We start from the raw sequence: 8,391 nt of genomic DNA, 5'->3' as shown, positions 1-8,391 counted from the left end.
GCTTATTCATAAGATGAATGATCCCAACCAATAAAAAGTCAATAGACATCTTTACCAGTCTTTTATTTCTCTCTATAATTCATAAAATACGAGAAAATAAATGTACATCTATAATATATCCTTAAAATAGAGATGTGGTTTTAAACTATCATAATCTTGAAACAAAGACATCAAGTTTATATCAAAATGAAGACAAACTTCTAAGTTTTCAATACGTAAACAAGTGTTAGTGCGTGTAAGCTGTGTATTACAAACGTCAATTGCCGGAGAGGCTCGTTAGTCATCATGATTATGATACAAAGAAAGGGTCGATGTATTGTAACGAGACCAATGTTAGAAACCAGGGTTTTTTCAGAAAGGAAAAAATAAGGAATCTATAAGGTAAAAGAAAGGGATTCTTCCTAAGAAAGAATTCAAAGAAAAAGGTAGAAGATGCAGACAATCAAATTTATTGTGCTTGAACAATCAAAAGGTCGGATATTGTTCTGCAGGCCTGGAAGTATAAATACTACCGAGGCCAGCGGAGTGACAGTAGTTTTTCAAGTCCGAGCTCGGTGCAGCGTGCGATAAAAGCGATAAAAGTAAGTAACAACGAATAAAGAGTGAGTCACGAATATTCCATTTTGGACAGTAGTTGAATACGAGAAGCTGTTCGGTAAGTTATTTGTAGACAGAAGCATAGGGTAGTTTTTTTTTGTAAACGGTAAAAGTAATATAGTACAGAGAGTTCAAAAAGTCATACAACCTTATGGAAGAATATTTCCTTCTTTTGTTGCTGTTTAATTTAGGAAAAAATGGGTTACAAAGTGAAGTAGAATATTCATTGTCTCCCAAAATACTATTAATAAGCTGTAGGACAAGTTTCAAGTGACAAGAAATATACCGTTAAAAGTGGTCGATAAAAAGTGCTAACACCAGAAGAGTTGATCGAGAGAGAGAGAGAGAGAGAGAGTGAGTGAGGGAGAGAGAGTGAGAGAGCGAGAGAGAGAGTGAGGGAGTGAGAGAGGAAGAAAGAGTGAGGGAGTGAGGGAAGAGAGAGAGAGTGAGGGAGAGAGAATGAGGGAGTGAGGAAAGGGCGATAGAGTGAGGGAGTGAGAGAGAGGGTGGAGCGGGAGAGTGAGGGGAGGGAATGAGGGAAGGGAGAGGGAGTGAGGGAAGGGAGAGAGAGTGAGAGAGTGTGGGAAGGGAGTGAGAGTGAGGGAGTGAGAGAGAGGGTGAGGGAGTAAGAGAGAGAGAAGAGGGAGAGGGACAGAGGGAGAAGAGGTAGAGGGAGAGAGAATGAGGGTGTGAGAGAGTGAGGGAGTGAGGAAAGGGAGAGAGAGTGAGGGAGAGAGAGGGTTACCATTTAAATTCTCATGATTGAATACTTCCACAAAAAGATTTTCAATTTAAAATTTAAATTGCTATTAGATATTGGTTCCATATTGTTCAATAATATAATGTTTCTGCATCATTATTTATAAACTAAGTTTTCCAAATAGTTAATTTTTGTTTGTTTTTTAATGATAAGCCGCGGTAGGCAAAGCATATACAAAACTTGTTCACTTTGGAATGTTTTCACTATTTCCCTTTCAAGGATTTTAAAACTTTCAAGGGAAAGAGGCGTTTCTCTTTTTTTCTTAAGAAAAAAAACAAGTGTTTTTTCTTCTCTTCTCTGTCCATTTAATTTTGTAACATTTTTTGGTTTCATCCTGGAATTCCACCGGTTTTTCTGTTTTTGTTTTGAGAAGGTCTCTTCTGTTGTGTATTTTTTACATACTTTTTTTTAATTTCTAGTTTAGATAAAAGTTTTTTTAATTTTTTTTTTCCTATTTTCGAGTCAAGGATGAGTTTTTCGGTTTTATCTTTTTTCATTTTGTAGATACGATCAGTCTTTATTTTGATCATCGTTTGTAGTTTTTTTTCGAATTTTCGTAAATTTCTTTGATCTAATATGAAATTTAAAATATATTTTTACTTTATTGGATCCTAGAATTTTCCTTAATATTCTTCTTTCTTTTTTAATTCGTCGATTAAGTTTTTATTTTTTATTAAAGAGAAACATTCAGCTGCGTACAAATTTTGTGTAAATGTCTATTTTTGAGAGTGATTTTGAGTTTTATTCTTAAAGCGTTAATTTAATAGTTTTTTTCCATTTTTTGGAACTGTGCTATATTGATAGTTTTTCTACTTTTAATAGAAAATGTTTGTAAATGCGATAATTTAATGTGGCATTGTCAATTTTTGTGACTATTTGTAGCGGTTTTTGGACCTTCCGAGTGTTTTTCATCTTTAATGGAAGTACGACCATGTTTATATTCACCAGCCTTCTATTTATCGACAAAAACGAAGGGTTAAAGAAGAATCTGACTCTTTTTGTAGGTCCATCGTGGTTAAACTTTTTTTAAATAAAATTGCTGGAATTTCAATTTTATCCATTTTTCAGAAAATGTCAAAACTTGTTTGTTTTACTTGATCAACCAGACCCCCGTGGGGGAAGATGCCTTGTGACGATCCTAGTCGCCACATCAATCCTCCGTTCTTAGCCCTGATGGGTTTTACCAGAGCCTCTAAGTTTTACCGGAAATGGGTCTTTTAGACCCTCTAAACTTGATAACACTTGTGTTATCAAGTTCAGATGATGGGCTTTACCAGAGGTCGTCTTTTCGACCCTCTAAACTTGGTAACGCACACAGTCATCAGTTTGACCTCTGCCGGGTGACACCGATGCAAATGCCTTGACAAACATTTTTATCAGTGTACTACTATCGCCTTCCATCCACAACCATCAACCATATCTTACAACCTCAACTATCAAATTAACCGATTAGCGGAAACGCTTTCTCCACGCCTTCTTCTAATATCAAAGGTTTCGCACAAAAGCACGCATTTGAGACTTCGCAGCAAGCCACGTAAAAGATCATATTTGACAAATATCATAGAGATTTGTACAACTTTACTTCATGTCTGTGTCAAGCCGATCACTTTCCGAATGTTCCTGGTAGAATAAAAAGAGTTATTGGTGATAAATATTAATCTTCAATCCTTTAATTTTTTATCTTTTTTCAATTTTCCTCAGTTTTTTTTTCTGTGGTAGGACGGTGTTCAAATTACTAGGATTACTTTTGGAACAATCTGGAAAATATTTTGTACCTAATATTTATATAATAAGGCTAAAATATCTGTCTGTAAAATCGTTTTTTCTCATTCTTCATAATAATTTTTTTGGATACGAAATCATTTTTGAAAGAAAAATAATATGGCTATATAAAAACCTCTATGGCGGAGTAGTAGCGTTTCTGCCTTTCATCCGGATTTTCCTAGGTTTGAGTCTTGGTCAAAATAAGATTATACACTAGCAAAAAACTTCATTTTCATCCATAAGTGATTGAGTATCAGCCTGTTGGTTTTGCTTTTTACCGATCTCTGTGGCGGAGTGGTAGCGTCTCGATCTTTCATCTAGAAGTCCCGGGTTCTAATCCCGGTCAGGAATGGGATTTTTCATAAGCTATAGATTTCTATTCTCAAACTCCCACGTACTATCTTCTATGGTGAATTAATTCATCAATGAAAAAAATGAGGGAAAGTTAAAAATATTCTTACGATTTTTTTAATTTATTTAAATTAATTTTTTTTACAATTAACATAATTTTAATATTTTAAATACTGTTTATTAATCTATATTATTTTCTAAAAATTATCTCGTTTCTGATCTTTTTCTTTCAATTTTGAAATTAACCTATCACGAATCAGATAAATGATTTTTATAATAAATATTTCTCCTAACATTTTTCCAGTTACTGCCAGGTCTGGGTGCATGTGTATGTAGGCAAATTCTGTTACCGGTACCGGCTTACCATCTTTTCTTTTTCCTGTTTAGCCTCCGGTAATTACTTTTCAGATAATATTTCAAAGGATGATATGTATGAGTATAAATGAAGTGTAGTCTTGTACAGTCTCAGTTCAAACATTCCTGAGACGTGTGGTTAATTGAAACCCAACCATCAAAGAACACCGGTATCCACGATCTAGTATTCAAATCCGTGTAAAAATAACTGATTTTACTAGGACTTGAACGCTGGAACTCTCGACTTCCAAATCAGCTGATTTGGGAAGACGCGTACACAACTAGACCAACCCGGTGGGTTAAGTGTAAATCTACCGGTAATCATGTAATCTGGAACAGATTCAAGTCGACCACTCCTGAGACGTGTGATTAATTGAAACCCAACCACCGAAGAACAGACTGTATTCACAATCTAGCATTCAAATCCATATAAAAGCAACTAACTGCCTTTACAACTAACTGCCTTAGAAATTTCGACTTTGAAAATCAGCTGATTTTGCGATAACGAGTTTAACCACTAGACTATCCCGGCGGGTTATTTTTATAGTATATTATACAGAAATGAAATTCATATTAGTATTTAACATTTAAAATGTTATATTACTGTAGGCGTGACAATTCATAAACTGGGGGGGAGTATAACTAAGCGACAGAGAGAGAGAGAGAGAGAGTGAGAATTGTGACTTCATCCTACGGATCAACTGAATGATCAAGTTTCTCAAGGTTAATATAATAATGTCAGGAGAATACACTTACTTACCATACCAGTAGTTACATAAACCATTATTGTCTACACATAGTATTATTATAATAAAAGCCGGTTGCACTATCAGCTAGGAAAGTTGATATATTTTTGATTGAAATATAAATTGTGTTCATAATGTCATACAGTCCATGTGTAAAACAAAAATATATTTAATTAATGAGAAGTATAATTTAATTATCTGATAAAGGAAATTAAACGGACCACATTTAATTTTTTAGTACGGTTCCATTGTAACAAATTTAATTTTTTTTTAAAACAGTATTTTATTAACTTGTTGAAAGTTCAAAAGAAAACTATTTTAAAATATTGATGTCTTATAAAAATTACGTGTTTTAAAACATGTTATTCCGTCCAGATCGGTAAAAATCAAATGAGGAAGTTAATTTAAAACATTTATAGAATCATTTCTGTTATATAAGTAAAGAATAATTTTATGTTGCTTACCTGCATTCGATTCCTGGAATGGCATCCTGAAAACTTGTATTTCTTCTACTTATACGATTACCTATTAAGTTTGTTAGATATTCGAAATCCTGGCTGTAATTTGATGATTTATATGTTTTAAAAGCCTAATGCAATAACAGTTTTATACATTTATTTAAATTTAGATGGTTACAATCTATCCAGTGAATAATTATTTAATATTTATTTATAATAATTATTATTACTTACGTTCAATTTTCAGTTGCTTTTTAATAATTATCTTTAGATATAGGTAGAGTATCGTCCACTAAAATGGTTAACTCGTTTCTTTTTATATATATATATATTTTTTAGAATTTCTCCACTGATATTAGGTATGATATTGTTGCGGGTTCGCGGCTAGATCAGAATATTGAGAGATTTACAATTGAGAATGTTTATATAATTACAATTTATTAGTTTAAGAACATAAATAAAACGAGGTAAATCAATGATAACAATGACAATAGGAATAATAAACGATAATAATAAACAACTCAGAATAATAATCATAGTAATCACAACCACATAAATAATAATAATAATAATAAACCCTCTGGTAATAGAATATAAAGAAATTTACAGACTGAACTCAATAAAAGTTATTCCCATTGTGATAACAGCAAACAGATTAATTAACAAAAATTTAAAGAAATACGTACAAAATGTTGGCCTGGATCCTTTTGTACTTTTTTATTTTCCTGTTTAGCCTCCGGTAACTACCGTTTAGATAATACTTCAGAGGATGAATGAGGATGATATGTATGAGTGTGAATGAAGTGTAGTCTTGTACATTCTCAGTTCGACCATACCTGAGATGTGTGGTTAATTGAAACCCAACCACCAAAGAACACCGGTATCCACGATCTAGTATTCAAGTCCGTGTAAAAATAGCTGGCTTTACTAGGACTTGAACGCTGTAACTCTCGACTTCCAAATCAGCTGATTTGGGAAGACGCGTTAACCACTAGACCAACCCGGTGGGTTTGGCCTGGATCCTAAAGTCGTAATTCCAAAAACCCAAAAATCGGTAATTCTGGAGACGTGCAGGATTGTACGTACTGTGTTAAATGCACCACAGCTCTGAATGAGGTATGCCTCAATGGGCCCTCATACTGAAATTCCGGATGTGAATCTCAGAGACAAAAATAATATTAATAAAAAACAGTGATTTAAAGTAATCGTCAGGATTTATTTACAGGTAGTTAAATACTGAAAACCAGAATTCAGTCCCATTGACAAAAAACATTAGCATGACCGCTAGTATTAACCCTTTTAACCACTAGTCTTGTATTAACAACATTAGTACAATATATATGACAAATATAAAGTTCTTTTACTGCTGTTCACAAATAAAACCATCCTAACAATTTTTGAATGAAATTTATTGTATTATCTCTTTCGCTTTTAGTCTAACAGTAATTCACCGAACCACTTCTTGTTTTCATGTACTGGAATTACTTGTGGCGTCACCTTAATCCCGTCGAACTTGTATGCACTAGAAATTCGCTTCTTCACTGACCTCGCAGAATATTATCGCTTCAAACTCGCATAATAACTCCTTGTTTAGAACCTCCGCAGAACTCTCTTGCAGACTTCAACTCACAAACTGTCAAACTATCTAAAACATTATTGACCCCTCCATCACACGCGCGCACACACGAACACACATTTTATGTGTATTTACAGACACAATTTTGACAAAGTTTTTCTTTGAATTAATAAGTTGAACTCCCAAAAATTGTGTTAATTTTTTACTATAATAATATTATACAGTTTGAGTCACGAAGTAACAAACTTTCAGTACACGTCAAAACATATCAAAATGTGGCAGATTTAAACTAGACAAATAAAATGTTTGTTATTAAAAAAACAAAATAATTAAATATTTAGCCAACTTATAAAATAAATTATTTTAAATAGTTAAATACAATTAATCTTTTATTAACTTTCAAGATGTCTAATAAATTGTTTTATTGATGTGTTTTTTATTTCTATTTCATTTGTTATTAATTTAATTGCCTATTTTTTAAAAATTTTTTAATTCTTTTGTAATATTGAAAATTTTGTTTCGTTTAATACTTTATTAAAATCTGTCACATTTTTATATGTTTTGTTTTTAATAAACTCCGAAATTTTTATGTTTGTATTTAGTTATTTGTAGATTCTATTCGTACCATTTTACCAGAAATATTGACTAAAATTGTAGAAGAATTTAAATTAAAGATTAAGAAGGAGAAGAAAGTAAAACCAGTGGTGAAAAGTAGAAATGTATAAGCTGATGTAAAATTTGGCAATACAATGGTGATTCGAAGGAAATGTTTACTACCTGAGGAGCGTCTTTATTAATCAAAATAAATGTAACAAAGATAAGCAGAAGAACAGCGCTAACTAAAAAAGCGTCAAAAATAAAAATAATTTACTAATATATAATCACATAAGCTTGGAGGTTAGACAGGTTACTTATAACTTACCTCTGGGCGTGTAAAAGAAATAGATACCAAGGTTTCCGTTTATGCTACGTTAGATAGACTGAATCGTCCGACGGCCGTTACACGCATGGAATGTTTCCTGATGTGAAAGGCATGCAGGTACAGAGTGTCCCATATAAAACGCAAACCAACCTTATATTGGTAGGTATTGAAATAATAAAAAGGCATGTGTAAATGTAAATGTAATTTTTATTATTACCATCCATTACCTTACATTTAGAGTAAACGTTGGAAGTTGCCGCCATCTTCTTGAATACAAGCTTCACTTCTTTTTACAGCGTATCATGCAAGTTTTTTCAAAGTTTGTGGCTGGATATTTAATACAGCTTGTTCAATATTGACTTTCAATTGTTCAAGTGTTCGTGGTTTGTTGCTGTTGGCTTTTTCTTTGAGGTAACCCCGTAGAAAAAAATCCGCCGCAGTCAAATCTGGAGATCTTGGTGGCCACAAGCCTCGACCGACAACACGATTACCAAAGAATTCCTCGACGAAATCAGAAGTTGAACCTGCGTAGTGCGATGTCGCACCGTCATGTGTCTGTCTTCCTCTTCCAAGAGTGCGATGAACTGAAATAAAATATCCTTATATCGTTCTGCATTAATGGTGTACTCTAAAAAAATAGGACCGATTATTTTCTTCCGCGATATCGCTCACCACATGCCCGACTTCTGCGGCTGTAATTGTTTTTCGTGATAAACGTGGGGATTTTCAGCGCTCCAAATTCTACTATTTTGGCTGTTTACGTAGCCATCCAAATGAAACCGTGCTTCATCTGTGAAAAATAACGAATCCATAAAATTAATTCCCTCGCGCAGAAATCGACGGAACCGTTGACAATATTGTAG

This window comes from Lycorma delicatula, chromosome 11 (assembly GCF_047948215.1).
Source record: "Lycorma delicatula isolate Av1 chromosome 11, ASM4794821v1, whole genome shotgun sequence".
Classification (NCBI taxonomy): Eukaryota; Metazoa; Arthropoda; class Insecta; order Hemiptera; family Fulgoridae; genus Lycorma; species Lycorma delicatula.
This window is presented reverse-complemented; position numbering follows the sequence as displayed.